This window comes from Natator depressus, chromosome 17, assembly GCF_965152275.1.
Source record: "Natator depressus isolate rNatDep1 chromosome 17, rNatDep2.hap1, whole genome shotgun sequence".
Classification (NCBI taxonomy): domain Eukaryota; kingdom Metazoa; phylum Chordata; order Testudines; family Cheloniidae; genus Natator; species Natator depressus.
Window position 1 is genome coordinate 3877766 of NC_134250.1, and position 22672 is coordinate 3900437.

Genomic DNA, 22672 nt, shown 5'->3' on the forward strand with positions numbered 1-22672 from the left:
GCGCATTATAAAGAGAGGTTTCAAAGAGGGATGGGCTATTACCAGCAGGAGAGTGAGTTTGTATGTGTGTCTGTGTGTGTGTGGGGGGGGGGAAGAGTGAGAAAACCTTGATTTGTGCTGGAAATGGCCTTCCTTGATGATCACTTGATGATCACTTTAGATAAGCTGTTAGCAGCAGGACAGTGGGGTGGGAGGAAGTTTTGTTTCATGGTCTCTGTGTGTATATAATGTCTTCTGCAGTTTCCACGATATGCTATGCATCCGATGAAGTGAGCTGTAGCTCACGAAAGCTCATGCTCAAATAAACTGGTTAGTCTCTAAGGTGCCACAAGTACTCCTTTTCTTTTTTCTTTTTACGAATACAGACTAACACGGCTGTTACTCTGAACTCTAGTCCTGGAGCTTTCACAGCCCTGTCAATGTATTTGAATACTGACCTGCACAATAGCTTGCTAGTCCAGTCCAGGAGCCCACCATACCTCAGTCAATGCATTTGATTCCTACTCCACTCCTTGCTATTCCAGACATAAGTCTTTTGTTGATCAGGGGTTGCCAATCAACTGAATTGTGCTGATTTATGTGGTTATTTTCTGAAGTGCACAAATCAGGATGACATCACAAAACACACTTTTTACCTAAACCAAGAATCTGAACTCATGTATTCCAGAAAATTGTGACCCCCTCGTTCTCCATGTTCCTCATCTTAATTTTATATTATGGTTTCCAGACCAAGAATGTATCTTATTTAAACATAGGGTCAAATTCTATGGGAATAGGGTGAGACCAGTAACTAGATAGATAGACAGTTCACTGTTCATAATTGTTCTTGCCATTGTTGCAATTTGCCATATTATTTGTGTTTTAAAAGATGATATTCTTCCCATCCTCCTGGTCTAGCTGCAGTTGTTCTGAAATGAAATCACGTTTTTTTTCAGTCATTTGTGTCACAACTCACCAAGTTGTAAACACAGGATTATGACTTCAGTGCATAGTAAAAGAGAATAAAAAGATGGGTTCTGAGATGAGTTCCTCTCTTCAGTCATTCTAAAAGGGTCATCCCTTTCCTCTTTATTAATACATTTGAAGGATTTAATGAGTTACTTCACCAGGTTAATATATCCCTCCAATACTTTCATTACACTGTGATACAGTTCTTCAAGTGGTGTAGCTTACAAATGATCATCATTTATATTTCTTGATGGACTAACTTAGCTAATATATTTTTACTGTGAAATATAGAACCCATAATTAAACTTTAAGGATAAGGGCATAACTTTGTGTGTTTTTATATATATAGATCTGCAGTACAGACAAATTTGAAAACCATCTCTTCCATGAAGCTAAGTCCATGAAAATATTAAACAAAAAAGCTACACAGAGAACGTTACACTTCACCTCATTTTTATGTGGACTTAGTGCTGATGAAGAGTGTAGATTAACTGCTATATATGCATCCGATGAAGTGAGCTGTAGCTCACGAAAGCTCATGCTCAAATAAACTGGTTAGTCTCTAAGGTGCCACAAGTACTCCTTTTCTTTTTTCTTTGGAGACTAAAGTTCCCTATCTACAGGACAGATTCAGGTACAGGAAGCAATGGTGTAATTTGCCTCTACATTGCCTCTCCAACGTGCCTCAACCCTGACCAAAAGAAGCTACATGTAGAAGGATATTTAGTTTCCATCATGCATTCAGTCTTTAGCAGCTCTGTTGAAATAGCTAACCAGGTTGTTAATTAGTTCCAATAGTGATAGGTTTTAGTGATATGGCCATATGTACACTAGACATTAAACTGAAAGCACCAATACATTTTGCATACTGTAAAGTCACCAAACAGCTATCAAACAGTAATGACAGCCCAGTTTGTTGGAGCTGATCTGTTTTCCATAATTTCCCCAGCACACAGAAGGGTGCAGATGAAATCACTGGGTGCAGAGTTTGACCCCAGACTATCAACAACATACATAATTAACAGCTTTGCTTAATTATCATCTATTTTCCTCAAGTATTGGCAAATGAGTTTTCAAGGAGATTTTTATATATGGAAAGTTTATAGCAGTAATAGCAAGCCATTCTTGAGCTACTGGGAGAAAAGGAAACAGGCAAAAGTAAAAAAATCAAATCAGAATACTATTTTTATTGATTTGTAACTCAAAAATAGTTTGTTGACTTCAATTTTCCTTTGCCTTCGGAGGACAACTGCCAACTTTCAAGTCCAAGTTATGTGGGGTACGACTGGAGGGCTCATATCAGTCTTTACAATGAAAGGTGTTTGCAACATTACCTATGCGTAGGCAATTACCTCTCCAGAATACTGGCAATATTTCACCCACCACTTAAATGGTGTACGCAGCTCTGGGATGAAATATTGCAATTTTTTTATCGTACACAGTAATATCACTCAACAGTTTAGAATAGGATGTAAAGAAAAAAATGGTCTCCAGCTGAAATTACAGGGGTAATTTTAGGTAGGGAGAACGTTAATCCCCAAGCTGGAATTTAACTAGAAAATCAGATTTAACAATTTTGCCCTAAAACCTGTAAAGACCAAAGTAATTTGGACATTGGTTTTATATTTCATCCAAAGAACAGCACTCTCCAGCAGGACTCGGGGCCACATGCATTCTGGTGGGGCATTGGTTCAGTATGGACTCGTAGGAAAATGTGCCACCTGCTGAAACGCAAATACCATTTCCTGCAGATAGATATTGTCACATTGCTCTCAGAGGGGCACCTAACATCCTTTACTGGTTTCATTCTCAGACACACAACACTCCATCAGTTTTAAAATCCAGCTTCAGAAAAGCTATTCCATTTTCTGAGATTAGGCTTTCCTGCTAATTTTGACATGGTGCAGTAACTCTATAACAAAGAATGTTACATTTTGCAAATGATTCTGGAATCAAATTAAGTGAGTTGCCAGGACATTTATTTTTCATGGCACAATAGCAAATGACATCATCAACAGAATAACCTCAAGGGCAAGGATGTTTTTGGCATCTTAACCATCAAATGGCCAGCATTATACTGTTTCCTATTACCAGAATAGTAATATTTATTGCAGGTAGACTACAAGAGTGGAGCCATACCATTTATTTATTTTCACTTGATAGCCACCTCTGGCAAGAACAAATTTTCAATTAATCACCATCTTATCTCTGCAAGAACCAGTTGCTCTTAAGGACATCTGTATTATTTCCTTTGTTTTATTAATACAGGGAATAGCGCTGTTATGGATCTTCTGACACTGAAATTTATTTGTTTTCTATAGACTTTCTTTCTTGAAGGTGAACTGAAATGCTTATTTAAAATATAAATGGATTTTTAAAAAAACACTTAAGACTCCAAACCATGGAGAAAATGTGTGCAGGCTTAAATTTCCAATAAATACCTTTTTAAATATAGTATTTGAAAATCTGTCCCACTTTTTTTCTGCTGATTCCTGAGTTATGAGTTTTGAGTTTCTCCTGGGGGAGTTGATGACATTGCTAACATGTGAAGCAGTGCAAGAAGTGCAGAGCCCTATAAGATTTAGAGGTCAGGAAGGTTAGACCGATTTCTAAGCTCATATCTTGGATAATAAAAAAAATTAAAAAAATCAGTCCCCTTAAAATTGTATTTATCTATCATTTTGAAGTCTATACATTCTGTTGAGATCCAAGCAGATTTGTTTTATTTATTTATTTTTAAAGCTTTGTATTATAATTAATTTTAAAACAGAGAAATAAAATATGCCCATTATGAGACAATATGAAAGGGCCAGGCTCTACTTTATCTGATAAAAATGTAAGGAGAAGGAAACTGCAGGAATGAACTTCATGGCAGTTCCTTCTTATCAGTGTGTAGATTTGCCTCCTGTGTATTGGCAGGTGTTTCAGCTCCCTACACCAGCAGATGGCCTGAGATATTACACAGATCTCAGGACACCTATGAAGGCCTAGGGCTTCCACACAGCTTCCCAAGCTTTTCTGCCCGGCTGCAGCATGGCTACTGCAGCAGCCTTCCTATTAGCCGACCCACCACATGCCCTGTATGAAGGGCATGCAGTCACAGAACCTACCTTAATGCTGCTGTTCCCTGGGTTTTTCCCTCCCACCAACTTTCAATGCAGTTATTCCAAAAGAGAGCTGGGGGAATATTGAAGCAGCAAAGTAGACATGAGTTTGCAGTGTGGCATGGCTGCATATCTAGAAGTATTCCACCACAGAATAGGGAGTTAATAGTCATGGCCTATACAGCTTTGGCACAACTGTACCAGGAACATTGTGTTTAGTTCTGGGACCCTCGTTGCCAGAAAGCTATTGAAAATTTGAAGGCGTTTAGAGAAGAGTAATAAAAGTTGCTAGGAGGCTGCATGTTTTGAATTACAAAGAAAGACTAGAATAGTTTAATATATATATTATTTCTCCTTTAGTCATTGTTTAGGCTAGCTATATATATATATATAGCTTCTCCTTACATATATGTATAGCTAGCCTAAACAATGACTAAAGGATAATTGGGAAAATGACATGGGATGTTAGCTTCTTGTAATATTTATTACCTATACCTAATGATTTATTTTTGTTTTCTATACATATATAAATCTTAGCAATAGTGGGAGGGATAAGTCCATGTCATTTATTTTGAAATGATTGATTACTATTTCCCATTTCCTTTCAAATTGGCCCAGATTGCACTATTCTTGCACCTGCACTAACAGAGCTCATGACTATTGCAAAGTTCACACATTTTGACTCTGGAGGTGATGTGGTCAGAAGGCAACACATGCTTTCTTGTCTGATTCATGGTAGGGTATAGCTCTTGGCTTAGGGCACTGGTTTCACAGTCATCCATGTTAGCAACCACGGAATAAGGAAAAGCAAAAAGATGCTTTCAGGAACGAAGCAGTTGGATGCTCCATGACACCCTCTGGCCTCAATTGGATCAGAAGGCAGAAGTCAAAGAGAACTAATGGTCAGATATGTGGCTAGAAGGGAGGAGAGACTTTTTACTATTGACTAAGAGAGCAAATAACATATATCATTTTGAAGCAATAGACCCAGATAGCCCCAGAATTAGACCATTAAGTTACCAGAATGAGGAAGTATCCTATCAGTTATTGCTGACCATTTAATTACATGAAAAGAATCCTGTAATAGCAAGATACTTAGTTATATGGGAAATGCCATATAATTACTAGGTAAATACATGGTTACTTCTGCCTCCTAAACTACAGTGTGGATCACACAGCACTTACTTTTGGTTCTAGTAAGTGTAATTAACTAGTAATCTGCTGGCGCATGTAATTACTCTATGAAGATACTATGTAATTGAAGTATGGAATATTTAAGAACTATAACCTAGATCATTACCTAATATTCTGCTCGAGTATCCAAGTCCTTCTTTTTAACTCCCTTTTGGTTATGATGCAGAACACAGCTTTAAAAGTACTAAGACTTGATGTTGCTTCATCTTTTGTAGGTGTGCTGAGTGTGGGCAAGAAAAGGGAACAGCAAGTCCCTTCTACAGTGCACCTGCTCAGAAGGCAGCCAGAATGGTGATCCAATGCTCCACTAATTGCTAGATGGGGGGGACTAACTAACATGCCCCCTGCAAATGTGCTATTCCCCACCCCACATGCTTGCTGTTACCTAGAAGCAAGTGCTGTGGGTAGAATACACTGCTTCTGTTTTGGACCAGTTGTAAGGAGCAACACCAAATCTGTTACCCAAGAAACTGTCCTGTGTGTGCAGAATGGCTAAGTGAACCTCTGTTTGGCTACTGCAACTCAGCATAACATCATTAATAAAAGCCAGAATCTAGCTTCTTTACCTCAAAGCAACAACTGAAACATTTCCTTAGTCTCTTGACACAAAGATGTCCCGCCCAGTAAATAGCATTTTGATGATATTTTGATGTTGATGAGCAAGGCATGCAATGGTTTAATGCTCCTTCAGTGATGACAAAAATAAAAAAAACAACATCTACATCATTCTACATTTAGAAGACATCTGAGTTAATAACAGATTTATTGGGCAGCACAGAAGAATTAACTTAATTACATCATTCATCACCTGAAGATATTGGATTACACTGTTAGTGGAAGAGATACAAAGAAATCTGTCAGATAAACATAGTACATTTTGCACAATTTACTTACCATTTCTCAATACCCTGAAACCAGTTCAGTGTATTAAGCTTATTAATGAAGGTAAAATGTTTGCAGAAAGAGCAATGCCCTAGTGAGAACTGATTAATCAAGCAATACTAATTTGCCATTACTGTGAACCAATGTGCCTCCTGGCAGAACTAATCAGGAACCCCAGTCTGCACGCAAAGCCCCACTGGAGTCAAGAGTTTCAAATTGTTTAGAACATTCCCCTCTTTAAAATACATAATCAAACCTATAACTCAAATAGAAAGTCCCAACATAGAAGACAGGACATATGGCACCTGCTTTTCTTTTGGATCTTATATGAAAAGTCCAAAAATGGCATATTTCACATCTGCCACTTAAGGAGGAGGTGAAAAACTAAAATGACTAATGTTAATGAATGCTTTCCTTGCTTTAATGCTTTTAATAGCTTTTGTCTCTCTAGGCCCTATCTAAGGAGAGTTATGTCTTAGAAGAGTGGTACAATGTGACTGTCATATATCAGTTAAATGAAATCAGTATTCTGATTTCACGATAATTGTATTGTATTCAAGAGGTGATCCTGGCAATTACAGGATGGTAAGTAACCAGGCAAATTGGTTGAAAACTATAGTAAAGAACAGAATTATCAGACACAGAGATGAGCTCAATATGCTGGGGAAGAGCCAACATGGCTTTTGTAAAGGGAAATTTATTAGAATTCTTTGAGGGTATCAACAAACGTGGACAAGGGCAATCCAATGGATACAGTGTACTAGGACTTTCAGAAAGCTTTTGACATAATCCCTGTAGCGGGGCAGTCACCCCGCTTCAGTCAGAGAGCAGTTAAAAGCAGCCAAGGGAGGCTGTTTGGGTAGTCAGCCACTGGTGTGGTTGCACCCAATTAGGGCACAGCTTGCCCAGATAAAAGGGCAGGCTGAGAGAGTAAGAAAGAGAGACTCTTGCTGGGGGGAGCAGAGAGGACCAGGCTGCGTGGGAGAGTAAGCAGGGTACCTGAGACAGAGCAGGGCTGGGGAAGGGGAGGCAGAGCTGAGGAGCTCTGGCCTGGTGAGTCCCCAGGCTGAGGTCTTGCTAAAGGCCAGGGGAAGTATTAGGGCTGCAGGGAGGCAGCTGGGGCTAGAAAGGCAGCAGGTCCAACCCTTGCCAGTGATGAGTGGCCATTTCAGACTGCAGAGCTAAATGATGACTGGCAGTAGCCATGGAGGCAAGGTGGGTATAGGAGGTTGGGGTTCCCCTGGGAGGGGAGACCCAGAGTGTGGGGGCACTGCTGTGGGGCAGCCCCCCAAAGTAAGGGGCACTGGGTCTCGAAGGGACATGGGGCCAGAGGTGGTGGAGACAACAGGGCAGGTAACGGAGGGTGAGACACTGGCCCATAGAGGGCACTCCTGAGCTGGATGAGCTAATTCCCGGACAGACCAGCAGGAGATGCTGTGCTGGGGTGTGCCCTGCCTTGCTAAAGTCCCTTAAAAAAGACTCTTAAGCAAAGTAAGTAGTCATGGGATAAGAGGGAAGGTCCTCTCATGGATCAGGAGCTGGCTAAAATATAGGAAACAAAAGGTAGGAATAAATGGTCAGTCCTCACAATGGAGAGAAGAAAATAGCTGTGTTCCCCAAGGATCTGTACAGGGACCAGTGCTGTTCAACATATTCATAAATGATCTGGAAAAGGTGGTGAAGAGTGAGATGGCTAAGTTTGCTGACAATACAAAATCACTCAAGATAGTTTAGTCCAAAGCATACTGTGAAGAGATACAAAGGGATCTCACAAAACTGGGTGACTGGGCAAGAAAATGGCAAATAAAATTCGATGTTGATAAATGCAAAGTAATGCACAGGAAAGGAAAGCATAATCCCAACTATACATACCAAATGATGGGGTCTAAATTAGCTGTTCTCACTCAAAAACGAGATCTTGGAGTCATCATGGATCATTCTCTGAAAACATCTCCTGAATGTGCAGTAGCAGTCAAAAAAGCGAACGGAATGTTAGGAACTATTTGGAAAATGATAAATAATAAGATGGAAAATATCATAATTGCCATTGTATAAATCCATGGCAGGCCCACATCTTGAATACTGTGTGCTGTTCTGGTTATCCCATCTCAAAATATATATATATATTAGAATTGGAAAAAGTACAGAGAAGGGCAACAAAAATTATTAGGGGTATAGAACAGCTTCCATATGAGGAGAGATTAAAAAAACTGGGACTATTCAGCTTGGAAAAGAGACAACTAAAGGGGGATATGATTGAGGTCTATAAAATCATGACTGGTGAGGAGAAAGTGAATAAGGAAGTGTTATTTAACTCTTCACTTAACACATGAACTAGGGGTCATCCAATGAAATTAATAGGCAGCAGATTTAAAACAAACATAAGGAGGTACTTCTTCACCTAAGGCACGGTCAACCTGTGGAACTCATTGCCAGGTGATGTTGTGAAGGCCAAAAGTATAACTGGCTTCAAAAAAGAATTAGATAAGTTCATGGAGGATAAGTTTATAAATGGCTACTAGCCAAGATAGTTAGGGATGCAACCCTATGTTCTGGGTGTCCCTAAACCTCTGATTGCTAGAAGCTGAGACTGGATGACAGGTGATGGATCACTCAATATATTACCCTGTTCTGTTCACTCCCTCTGATGCACCTGGCAATGGCCACTGTAGGAAAACAGGATACTGGGCTAGATGAACCATTGGTCTGACCCAGTATGGCCATTCTTATGTTCTATATAGAATAAATTCAACTTGATAGCAAATGAATAACACAAGGGACATTATGCCTGTGAAACTGCCTTGGACTAAGGAGAATACAGTAAGAGGTTGAAGGTTTGTAGGGGAAGTGCCACATAATTCAAGAATTCCTACCTCATAATGCAGGGGTTCTTGTTGTTATTCTTTGTATTATAGTAGTGCCTAGAGGCCCTGACACAGGTCAGGGCTCCAGTGTGCTAGACTACTGTAAAAATACATAGTAAAAGACAGTCCTCACCACAAAATGTTTAAAATCTAACAAATCCCTGCTGCATATTTTGGTCTACCATGCAACATAAAAAACAAAGCTTTGTTGGCTGGACAGAATAGTCAGCAAGGGGTTATAAACTAGGGCAAAAAGGGCGATGAAATGAGCACTCTGTTAGCACAAAATTGAGACGTTGAGGACAAAATTAAGCAAGGAACCAAAGGACACGAAGAGAAGAAATTCTTGACTTGCCTATATACCAATGCTAGGAGCCTGAGTAACAAATAAGAGGAATTGTAATTGCTCATTTATGAGCATAAATTCGATCTAGTTGGCTTTACTGAAACCTGGTGAGACAATTTGCACGTTTGGAATTTTAAAATCAATGGTTATAACCTATTTAGGAAGGATTGGGTAGGCAAAAGAGAAAGGGGAGTGGCACTCTATATCTGAAATGGAATTCCCTATTTCCAAGTCACTGATACGTCAGAAGAAAATGATCTTGTGTGCTTATGGATCAATGTCCTAACAGATAAAGCACAAGATGGGGTATTAGTTGGTGTCTTTTACAGACCACTAAAATACACTTGGGAACAGGATGACTGCCTCCTTATGCACCTATCTATAAAGTGTAAGAAGAAAAACTGCGTAATCATGAGGGATTTCAATTCGAGTGACGCATTCCTAACGTAAAAAGTGTTGCAGTCAACAGGTGAGAATTCTTTATTAGACCTTGTCCTAACATATAAAGATGAATAATCTGCCATAAAGCCAGTTACCCTGAGATGAAGAAAAAAGCAAGCTGAACAGGCACAGGTAATGATCGAGATAAGACAGAATGTCACATCTTAGACTGAGTATGACCCACCAAAAAAAATGCAGCACCCTGAGAAGTGGGGTAGTAGGCTGTTAGACCTGCTCTGTTACATCTGCATGCAAACACTACACGTTTGAATGTGGTTAAATGTAAATGTACACAGCTAGGGAAAAAGAACGTAGGCCATACTTACAGAACCTGGGGGAACTATATCCTGGGAAGCAGGGACTCTAAAAAAAAGATTTGGGGGTCGTAGTGGATATGAGATCCCAGTGCAATGCAGTGGCCAAAAGAGCTAATGCAATCCCGGGCTGCATAAACAGGGGAATCTCAAGTAGGAGCAGAGAGGTTATTTTACCTCTGTATTTGGCACTGGTGTGACTGCTGCTGGAATATTGTGTCCAGTTCTGGTGCCCACAATTTGTGAAGGATGTTGATAAATTGGAGAAGGTTCAGAGAAGAGTAAAGGGTTAGAAAAGATTCCTTATAGTGATAGACTCAAAGGGCATGTTTACACTGCAGTAAAGAACCTGTGGCTGGCCTGTGTCAGCTGACTCAGGCTGTGGGGCTATAAATTACCATATAGGCTTTCAGGCTAATACTGGAGCCTGGGTTGTGGAGACTCTCTCTGCGCTGGAGAGAGTCCCAGAACCCGGGCTCCAACCTGAGCCCTACACTGTGATTTTATAGCCCTGCAGCCCAAGCCACATGAGCCCAAGTGAGCTGACATGAACCAGCCACAAGTGTTCTATTGCAGTGTAGACATACCCAAAGAGATCAGTGTATTTAGCTTAAGAGAGAAGGCTAAGGAGTGACTTAATTACAGTCTATAAGTATCTATGTGGAGAACAGATATTTAATAATAGGCTCTTCAATCTAGCAGAGAAAGGTATAACATGATCCAGTGGCTGGAAGTTGAAGCTAGACAAATTCAGTCTGGAAATAAGAAGTAAATTTTTAAAAGTGAGGGTAATTAACTATTGTAATAATTTACCAAAGATCATGGTGGATTCTCCATCACTGACAATTTTTAAATCAAGATTGGATGTTTTTCTAAAACCTATGCTCTAGGAACCATTTTGGGGAAGTTCTATGGTCTGTGTTATACAGGAGGTCAGCCTAAATGATCACAATTGTCCCTTCTGCCCTTGGAATCTATGAATCTATGATTATAGTGTGATGGAACCAAGAGGTGGTTAATAAGTTTAAATGATATATACATCAGGTGCTCTCAAATCTTGCCTAGATTTTGTAGCACCAGTGAAATATTGATTCCTCTTCTATCTAAGAGGGTATGTACTGAATATAATCTCTCCCATATTTCACCATATTTTTGATATTAACTCAATGTTTTGGCACAGCTTTTCCTCCCTGGAAGTCACCATGTTTTGCCACACAGTTTCTAATAATACTGTTCATGCCTTATGCTATATGTGTATTTCCGTAGTGTTAATTTTCCAGTTTGCTCTTTCCCTTGCTAATTAAAAGCATATGTATCATGCTTTTCCCCCATGTGTTTGAAAGCTTAGTCAGGGAAAATCTTTGTCAAATAAATGAATTCCAGGTCACTGGGATAGGTAAGTTCAGTAAAATACTTGCACTTGAAAAAATATGAAAACGCATGTCTAATGACTCTCTAATGAAACTGCTGTGTGAGAGATCCAACTTTAAGGCTTACTTCAGGCTCTTATACAACATGATGGCTGGTAACAGCACTCTAAGTGCGGGGAAAGTCATGATATCTTCCAACATTTTCTCTGCTTTCTTTTTCATATTTATGGCACCAGCAGCAAGGGGTGTCCAAGGCTTAACTAATTATGCCCCTCTAATTCATGCACTGGTTGGAGGTGGAGGAACTTCAGGAACAACTGGCGAAGGAAGAGGTGTGTGTGCTCACACTGCATCTCTCATGGACACCCCAAAATTCCCAGATGGAACTGGGGGAACAGAGAGAGGGGGAAAAATATAAGCAAATTGTTTAACATTAGTCAGAAGATTGTCCTTAGTGTATAGTTATTTTGGCTACCAACCTAATTAATGTATTGTAGAAAATATGCTCAGAAATAAGCTTCCCCTAAAAATGTTTAATCCCACCCATTAGAAAACAAGCCTTGCAGAAAAAAATGAAGTTGAAGAACTATGATATCTTGTCTCTATTGAAGTCATTCACTGCAGCCAGAATTTCACCTCTGATATCTATATAGAACCATTTAAGAATACCCTTGCAATGTGATGAACAGATACCCTTTCAATAATAGCATGTACTTTTGGAACTACAGTGGCAAAGTAGATATATTTTACTTTTTCCTGAATAATTCTTTATTTTTTGTGTAGTTGGTCAGAAAAACTTGGTTTTACAAGCTTGATTTTTAATGTATGAACATTGATCTATATTCATTCTTTAGAAATCTCCACCTAGTGTTGGCTGCTCCTAAGTAACTTAGGCACCTTTAAAAATCTGACACTATATCCCTACTTTACTTAACATCTATTTCTATTTCCTCAGAAGTATTTGCTTACTTATCAGTAACTTGATGGCATTTCAAGCTACCAATGAAATATATAGTTAACATTGTGCTCCTACATAATTCCATAAAGGAATGTGCTTCTTTAACTGCATCCTTCAAAAAACCCATAAGTATTTGCTGTACATCAGTGGCTTGTCATATGCTCTTTCATAAGGAATATTTTACACCTGCCACCATTTTACAGGCAAAATGCCAGCTTCACAGGGGAAAACATTATCTAATTTACACAAAGTGTTAGGTAGTCTATTAGCGCTGCATAAAAACAAGAATATGTAATTACCAAATCCAGAGACTGAATTAAATTTGATTGACTGTACAGAGTGAATGAGGAGTGATTAATAACAAAAGCCTAGTAAATTGTTCCTATTGCATACATCCTCCCTGACATTAATAGGGACATGTTCACACTACAGCTCTAACCAAGTTTATGCATGGTTGGTGCTAAACATGGTTCGTGTCCGTACACAACATTGGCCAAACTCCATTAGTAACTGTGCTTGGCCAACAGTCTTTTGCCCCTGCCAGAGGCCTAGCATGACAAATGGATTCTCTTCGTGTAACCAGTTCAGCATACTGTTTTTTTCAGTGTCAATAGGGCACCCTTAACTATATTTGAGTTACTGGTGTGGCCAGTCATCCTTTCTTCTAGTTCTCTGGACATGTCAGGGTACATCAGTGCCACTCTCTGTGTATATCCTTAAGGCACTCTATCCTCTACTGAAGCACTATGGGATAGCTGCCCAAATTTTCCCCAAATGTGCTGACACAAATGTGGTACGGCAAGATAGTAGATGTGGTCACATAAACATGTTGTGATGGCAGAGAAGCTGCTTTGGGGACCAAAATGGATAATCTGTAACTGGTTAAGGTGACCATGCCTCTAACTAGTTACAAAATGATGGCTAAAAGTTATTGTGTGAAAGAAATACATTTCGCTTTTTCAGGTATGAGGCCACACAGGTTAATTGCAAGTATTTTGCCAGTGCCCATGACAAGATGGGAAGCTTGGGTATTTCTGTCCCAGCTTCTCTCTACTGTTTGATTTAATGGTCTGTTTGAGCAACTGCAGCTCAGTACTTTTAATAAGAAAATGCCATAAAGGTACATGGCTGCCTGGTTCAACAGCTTTTGGCTTTGACAGCTCAAATTTACAGCTTTAATTCAGCAGACTGAAAGTCTGGTATTTCTGTATATACTTCGTGAAATGCTAAAGGAACAATATTTCACAAAGTGACATAACTGTAACCAATGACCCATTGAGGATCAAAATCTTAGCCATTGTGAAATGGTTCACGAACAAATTCGTAACTCAGAATTTCTACAGGCAAATTACAAGCTCATGGTTAAAATCCTGTATGACTGTCATGCCATTCAAGGAATGACCTGTATCTTTTTGTTTAGTTTCTATGTAATGAATAGTTTGAACTTTTAGCAGCATTATTTGGAGCCAAGTTTGTTTGAGCCACTACTTTTGGTTTTGTTTAATAATTACTCTAATATCAATACATGTTTTATAGGCACCCCTCTATGCTCAGTTCCTTGATTGCTTACACAAACAGTATTTCAAAATTGTCTGTCTGTCCCTAGGTAACTACAACTTTCTTCCTAACAAATACTGTGATTGCGTTCAGGGACAGAGTAGGAGGGACACCTAAAAAGTTATAAATTAATTAAACACAAACAGCATGGGTTCACGCAAGATATCTGTGGAGGATGTTTTTGAGCAATAAAATCTTGTGTAGTATGGGAACCTGTATACTTAAAAGCTGCCTGCAAACAGGTTGAATTCCCATCCTGCTCTGAGCAAAGTACATAATCCAAATTCACCCCCTTCCTGGCATTGTTCTTTATTATTTATTTACAGCAACAAACCAAGCCATAGTCAAAGCTTTCTCCTCACGCTTGGCTGGTTTTAGGGTTTTCCCTGTATGACCTCCTCTGTCCCAGCCCCTTGTTATGTGTGCCAACCTATCTTATTTCCTGGTTATAGTAAATAGAATCCACCTACTGGCATGAATCAGAAAAAATATTCCCCTATCTAAGTAGAGCTCAAGTGTCTAACAGCAGTATGACTCAACAAGCGCAGAAGAATCTTAGCATCTTCCCCCTGTTGCCTCTCCAACTGTTTCCACTCAGAGTAGATGTGATCAGCTGGGAGGCCTTTGTCAGAAATTGTGACCAGTAGTTTGGCATTCTTCATACAGCATTCTCATCTATAGAACTCACAAGAGCCAGAGTCTGACAGCATTTAGAACATATGCATCTGTTGGTAGGCTTTCAGTCCTTTAGCATTCAGGAAGGAGAGCTGTGTCTCACCAATGAAGGGCTGGGTTTCTATAGCAGTGATTTGATTAATCGTTGTGGATGCTTGTGTTGATTTAACTTGTGTGCTCTTTAGAAATATGATGGTGTGATTGTGATGGGCACTGTATATAAATAATTGTATAAAACCAAGACCATGATCCTAATACAAGCCGAGATTTTCTGAAGGCTTAACAACACTCAAGGGGAAAAGTAACATAATTTACCCAGACTTTAGGAAAGATGTGGATACAGAGCCAACAGAAATTGACCAATCTATAAGGTATAGTGTTGGGAGAGCTGCTTGGTATTAAAACAGGGTCCAAATTCATCATTGATTTGCACCCTGTAGGACTCCACCAAAGTCAACAGCTGTGCATGGTTTATCAGGCAATACAGAATTTGGCTTTGAGTACATTTGTGAATGAAAGCATTTTGTATGGCGGGGGATGTCTAGTGGAGTAGTAAGCAGTAAGTAATAAGCATTTACTTTACACATCACCGACCCAAAGCCAAAGAACATTCAGCAAGGTGGAGGAACTTGCTGAGAGCACTAAACAGTGAAGCGAGCATTAAATACAATAGAGGAAAGCAATGTAATTCAGAATGACTTGGTCTGCCTAATTGTATTGATAACTAAATGAATTATTCAATTCATTTTACAGAAGTAATGAAGTTAGAGACAAAAACATGAAGAAGTAAAATACACCATGTTTCCCCATAATAACTGAGGCTGAGGTTCTGTGGGGACTAGAACCCCAGTCTGTGGGATGGCCGACTCCTCCGTGCTGCTACCTGTGATAGGACTGTGTGCACTGTCATAAACACCATATGGAGATAAACACAACTGGAAGTACCACGTTGGAAGGCCCAGAATGACAGCTTTTTTCATGGCCTCTGGTTGGCCCAGCTGCCCTATTTAAGCACATGAGGAGCTCCAGAGATATCTATGCAAAAAGGTGGACACCCCTGCTAATTATACTGGGGGACTAGTCTCGTGGCTTGCTCTTGGACTCCTGACCTTTGGCTCTGATTCTTGTTCCTGATTCCAGCTCTGACCATCAGTGCTGTTCCTTGTTTGTAACTGCCACTGCTCCGACAATTAGATCTGACCACCCAAGCCCTGGTCATGACATGGGCAAAGTAAACACCTGATAATTCTCACAGAGGATCCTAATAAACACTAAATCCTAGGGCACTGAGATACACAAAATTCTAAAGGGAACAGAGGCAACAAGGCTATTTTAGTTGCTTTTAGGTACAATAAGAGGGCATGAATTTAAGCTAAGGAAGGGCAGTTCACACTGGAATTGAGTTGAATCTCTTTTTACTGAAAGTAGTTAAAAGGGACAGTGTTCCAAGGGCAATAGCAAGAGCAGCTGGTGTATATCATTTGCAAAAAGGAGCTAGATAAGCACTGGGAAGTAAAAAATTATTTATGGTGCAACTGCTAAGTCAAAAGAAGGATGCTTCTAGTGTCCTTGCTGACTCCTTCTTTCCTTAATAGTTCCTCTGTTTATTTGTATTTGCTTTGAGGGTGTGTGTGTGCGTGTGCACGCGTGCGTGTGTAATCAAAATTTCTCTTGAAAAAGCTTTTGCTGCTGATAGCCCTTTATCTTCATACAAAAGTCAACATTAACTACATGTTATTTTGCCCACAACGTGTCTTTTTCCCCTTTAAGAACAACATGGGAATCTATGTTCCTAATTCACAAACTTGATTTGAATGACACCCAAACAATGAGGGCTGCAGTCATGAGCAAATCTTTATCATTCACCCAGCATTCAGTGTTCTTAAAGCTAAAGACCTTTTCAACCAATTATGTACTGTCACATCCTGATTGACAATATAATAATTTTTTTAAAAGCCTTGCATTAATAAGCACTTCGCACACTGCCACCAGGCCCTTGTCAATGGTGAGAAACAGCCTTATGTGTAACTGTCACACATGTGACAATGTCATCATGCACAACACAACAGATCCTTATGAGCTGAATAACAATGAACTGAGCTGAAGTGAACTGAGACAGTACCCTGGTCAGCTCCCAGACTACACCCAAGTGCAGTGGGAAAAGAACAGAGGAGAGAGACTCAGAACATATTTTCACTTCCTTTGCTACCTCAATATAAGGCCTGCATTTTTAAGTCACCAGAATTCTCCCAGGGGTCACATTCAGAGCAGTTATAAAATGCAGGCATGTGAGCATTTCAGTACTTTACCAATCTGTGCAGTATATACAGCTGTTTAATGAGGCCTACTGTCATTAGAACAAAATGTATCAAGGACTTTCCTTAAAGAGCCTCTTATTTATAGTATCATTGCATACCTTAATGCATTTTTACTGTAAATTGCTTTGAAATACTATGCAAACATTCAAGACAGTGCTGAAGTAATGTAAATTTAAACAGATTCTAATAAGGGGAGTTCAAATGCTAGATAGACTAGAAGGATACCTTTCAAATAAATTTTCAGCAAAGGAGGAATATATTTATAAAAAGCACATGCCTCCAATGTGTAATTTAGCAGCAGACAATGAAGTCTCAGCGTGTACTGAGCTACCAATTAAAGACAGGGATATCTTTTTTCAAAGTTTCAGAGTGGGCAGGAATCTTACTCCACTAATAATATACTGTTCCACGGGGATATATAATTATTTAGCCCTAACCATCTGTAGGACAAAACTAATTTTTCCAAACAGCATCCATGCTGAAAATCTATGAAACAACCTTCAACCTGAATGTCAAAAAGCCTTTATTAATATCCAGTCAGCTTCAGAGCTCTCCATAACTCTTTCTCCGCCCTCTGACATAATTTTTTGTCTCTATCACTCTTACTTCCTCATATGTCTCCTTTGTATACACTCAGCTCAGTGCCTTTTTCTACACTACTGTTTGTCTCTGAAATAGAGTTTTAAATTGGCCTACTGGTATATCAAATTCCTTCCATCTTCTCCATCATGAACCTATTAAATTCTCACCTCTTTTGTGAAGTAATCAAGCTCTAATGGCCACATCCCGCTCTGTTTCATCTTACAGCATTTGTTTTTGCTTGGGCCTTAGACTGTAAGCCATTCAGGGCAGGGATTTATAAACTGTTTGGCACTGCCCTACTATGGTACATCACTATCCCATAAATATTAGTAACGAAGCCTGCCGCTTCACAAAGAGCTATAACTAGATGGGACTGTTTGAACAAGAAAAATATTTGCATTACAGATCCCTGGTGACAAGATGAAGTAAAGGAGAGTAATCCAGCCCTATGCAAAATTTAAACCTGGCCATGTCTGCCTTTTCATACAAAGAGTAATTATATGGTGGACTCTTCAACAGGATTTTATTAATCAAAATAGGATTTGCTGTCATTGACCTTCCCAGCAAAGCACAAATCACAGCAAAGAAAACAAATGGCATATTAGACATATTCTAGCTGTCCTCTAAATCTTTTCCTTGAGGTATCAGTATCTAATTTCCTTCTATATTATTTTTTTAAATATATTTTTCTATGATCTTAAACTGAGGATGTTAATTAGAAAACATACATTTGCCTACTTAGAGAGCAAGGAGACTGAAGGTTTTATGCCTTCCGAGCAAAATTCTACCCTACCTCACCAAAGATATACAGAGGGAGTAGGGGAGGCCAACATAAAGCTTGATACATAGAGGGTTCAGAAGACTTTCTCACAGATCCTGAGTCATGTACTTCACAAAGCAGCTTACAGAAAGGAGCAATGTATCATTCCCATTATTAAATTGGAGCATCAAAGCTGGGTGCCTAAACAAGTCCCCAGACAGACAGCCCTCACTCCCTTTGGTCCATGGAGCAGTGCTAGCCAAGTCATTCGCTCCTCAAAGAGAGTACTAGACTGGAATCCTGTTCAGCAGTTTCAGAGGTGCACTGGGATGGGAAGAAACAAGATGTTCCCTCTGCCTTTTTCAGTCTGCCTCCACAACTCAAAGCAGGATTTTACCACAATTCTTGTCTCTTCTAGTTGATTTAGGTTCTTGTACTACAGTCGTCACCATAGCATCAGAACACCTACGTGTTCAGCATTCCTAAAGTAGAGAATTTCATGTGCATCACAGGGGAATGTACTACAGTATATAGGGCATGCAAGTATTTGAAAAGGTACAGAAAAGTTCACAACTTCCTCATTGCTAGCATACTTTGGGCCTGATTCTGATTTTTCTTACATAGTGTAAATTGGGAGTAACTGAAGTCAATGGCATTCTGTAATGTGTGAGGTCAGAATCAGACGCTTTATCAATAGCACCTAATTACTCAATTACAAAATCGATTAAACTGTATTCTCAGTATTTGTACTCCAGTATCTCTTGACAATGCTCAGAATGCTCACATAGGCAGCATTATGAGGAGGGTGCATTGTTTGAACTGAGGAACTCACCACCATGACACAGCTCTGGGGAGAGTCTGTCTTTTTCCAACTACAGCTCATGAAAAATTTTTGAGATTTTTCTACAATAAATAAACCATGTTGCCTTGTTGAGGTGGAAACTCCTGTTTTTATTGGCTATCTACTTCCAGTCTCTCTCTCTGTTTTAGTCCTTTGATGAGGATCCCACTTGGAAGGTGGGGTTTTCAAGCAAGAGATTATTTTAATTGGAAAAAGGACCTTTTCTCAGGCCATTTTCTGGAAAACATGCAAAAGACACAAATATACCTTTAATGCACCTTCACGCTCAATTGGCTAAGTATAATATAACATCCTAGCAAGCTATGTTTAAATAATCTTTTTAATTAACTTCTGTATTGTCTAGCTTCTATCTTGTAGACATACCCAAACAACCTGTGCCTTCCTGCTTGCTACAGCTCTGGAGCTCTACTATTTTTCAGACTACATAAATGATTTCCCCATCTCTGTTTCCCTTTTACTGCAAAAGGATATTACCTATGCTGAACTCTGATGAATTGTTTCCCTCTGAAATTATCTAAATGGAGCAGGAAGAACAGGTTTTTATTTTTGAATTCCACAACAAACTGTCACACAGAAAAGAGATTCTTGCAGGAGTCACAAACCCTCATGCTTCCCGAGCTTTAAGGCACAAGATTCTAAAATCTCACGTCAACCAATTTGATAACAAAGATTCTAATTCAGCACAGGTTAATAGAGAAGTCAGATTTCATGCTATCACTTATGGAGAGGAGGGTGATAAGGGTACACGATGACACTATTAAAAATATGGGGCCCTCATTTAAAGACAGAGCATGAGGTTGCAGTGGGGAGGATTAGTAGAAATCATACTTCTCTCAGAAAAGAAAATGCGGTGGGTAATAAAGATAGAAGGTACAGAGCCGGATGCATAGGCATGAGGTTTGATGCCAAATATTACAGGTCAAGTCAGAGCTATCTGTCAAGCTGGTGCTCCTTATTAACAATGCATAATCATTGTTGTTCACTAGCAATCAGGTCATTTGCCATTATCAAGTCAACAGCTCCTCCCACCCCTTTACATTAGATAATCATATTTTAATTTAAAAACTGCACATTTATTATCCCTTTAAAGCACTAATCACTGCATTACGGCAGGAAATATCTTTCATTTTCCTCTCAATCACCCACAAAGAAATCTCAGCTACTGTTCTATTTCTCAGATGTAACTTATAAAGTCCATTTTTGCTTTTAAAAGGCAGCAGACTTATATTCCTTTTCTGTAACATGCCTTGTATAAACCCACAAGTGCCCATTTTGCTGCAAATGATAGGAGGAGAATTCAAAAGGATGCTGGAGGCTCATAAATACGCTTCCCAATGTCCACTCCTAACCATGCATTTACCTGTCTTGACTACAACGCAGTTTTCATAAATCATGTTGATTAATGTTTGCAAAAGTCTTCAAAGACTAAAAGCACTGTGTTAGTGCTAGATATTATTATTAACTAAAAGATCAACCCCCCTAGAAAGGTGACCAGTTTATATCTTCCTTTGCTGGTGCATATATAGCATGATGGCCTAACCCAGTAATGGATGTAAGTGAATTTCAGATCCTCATGCAAGTAACTATTCTTTCAGGAGAGCTGGTGAACTTTAAACTACAGCACTCACTGTGTGGGCCTCTTCCAGTTGTGTGAATCTCTATTTATGTATCACATCGCCAGTCGTTTAGCCCCTGAATCCTTAAACAAAGCTCCTGGGTGTCATAAAATAGGCACTATGTTTTCTCAGTGGGAATAAACTAGCAGAGAAATACAAATAATTCTAGACAGCTGTGATTCCATATATAGGAGTGCAGTTTTACGGTGTGTTTCCTTAATGTTTCCATTACAGGTTTGCCGCAAGGCTGGGGATGGGAGTGCTTTAAAATTAATATTGAGAGTTTTGAGCTGGTTCCTGCATTTATAATATTCCCCCTGCCCAGCTGAAAAAAATCACTGAAGAGGAAAGGCTGGAAAGCTGCTGATCGCTATTCCTTTTCTGCGCCTTCACATTTTCATTGTTCAAATTACTCCAAGCAAAATAACAGTTCTGGAAATGTGTCCTTTTACAAAAACCAGCCTAGTAAGCTTTAAACAGCAAAGACATATTTGTTCCTTTGTGGTTGCTATGGTATTACCACACATTTTTCCATGTGGGAAAGGAAACCCCATGGAGACCAGATAATAAAAGCTTGAATTTCTAGGGCTCTGTGTCCGTCTCGTCTCTTGACCTGTTTGAAATTGTCATTCACCAAACCTACATTCACTGCATCCAAATAAACATCCAGCCATCAAGGGAAACATTTTAAACGGATTGTTAGTTGTCAGACTTGATGAAATATACACTGTGAACCTGCATTTTAATCAGGTTTGGAGTCATCCCTTTTAAAGATTGTGTTGTTTAAATACATCTGTGCTGTCATGTAATGAAGTTTCCTTCCCCAGAATGTACATTGAAAAGTCAAGTTAACTAAACCAAAATGGTTTTTATATTATGGCCAACAACAATTCAGTCAAGTCCCTCACACTGTGTGTGACCTCCACAGTGTAATAGGCACACTCATCAGTTAACTAATGAGGTTGCCCAGAATTTCTGTAAGTTGATGGATCATCATTCTGTCATGACCATATGTCATGATGTAATAATGCTACATCAAGACATTATAATTTAATGTTACCACTATGCTTCGAGTAAGGATGTCAGCTTGGCTTTCTCACCTTCATCTTGACAACCTTATGAAAATGATTGCCCATTACACTCAGCAGATTTCTGGCGCTGCAATAAATCTGAGAACTTGAGAAATATGAAACTTAAAAGAAAACCACTTTCACTTTTTTGACTGAAAAACAATGGTACTCATTTAGAGTGTCAGTCAAAAATAAAACTTATAGCCATCAGCTCTGCCTTCATGCACAAAATATATGGAATATTTCCACCCATTAGATTGGAATGATATTTGTAAAGTTGGATTTTTGCTTTTCAATGTCAGGTTAATTTTGTTACCTTACCGTTAAATATATCCAGTCATAATGCACACAGTGTTGATGGATTCAGTTACTAGAGAGGAATTTATAGTTCCCAAGCAGACAAACAGCAGATGTTTCAGATGGGAAATAGTTCTGATGTAAAATGGCAAATTACATATTGAATCAGTCTACTTGACCTTCACATGTCAACTCTTTCATTTCATTTTTTCATGGTCTGTGTGTATAAAACATCCTCACTGCATTTTCCACTTTATGCATCCGATGAAGTGAGCTGTAGCTCACGAAAGCTTATGCTCAAATAAATTGGTTAGTCTCTAAGGTGCCACAAGTACTCCTTTTCTTCTTTCATTTCTGTGTGACATATTTCAAAGATATTGGCCTAGTAAACTAGGCATATTCAATTTGTTTTTTATTCTCTCTCCCCTTTCAGATAAGTACATGCTATATTGCATATAAGGTATTGCACTCTTCATCCATCGAAGAATGGTATGCAACAGTTGACGTGATTGTC

General features: G+C 39.2%; 1 protein-coding gene across 1 annotated transcript in view; it reads right to left on the bottom strand.

The window, feature by feature from the left end:
• The window catches only part of LOC142000366 (LHFPL tetraspan subfamily member 7 protein-like), a 156962-nt gene that overhangs the window by 23240 nt on the left and 111050 nt on the right, over positions 1-22672 (bottom strand). The gene's annotated exons all lie outside the window — the stretch shown is intronic.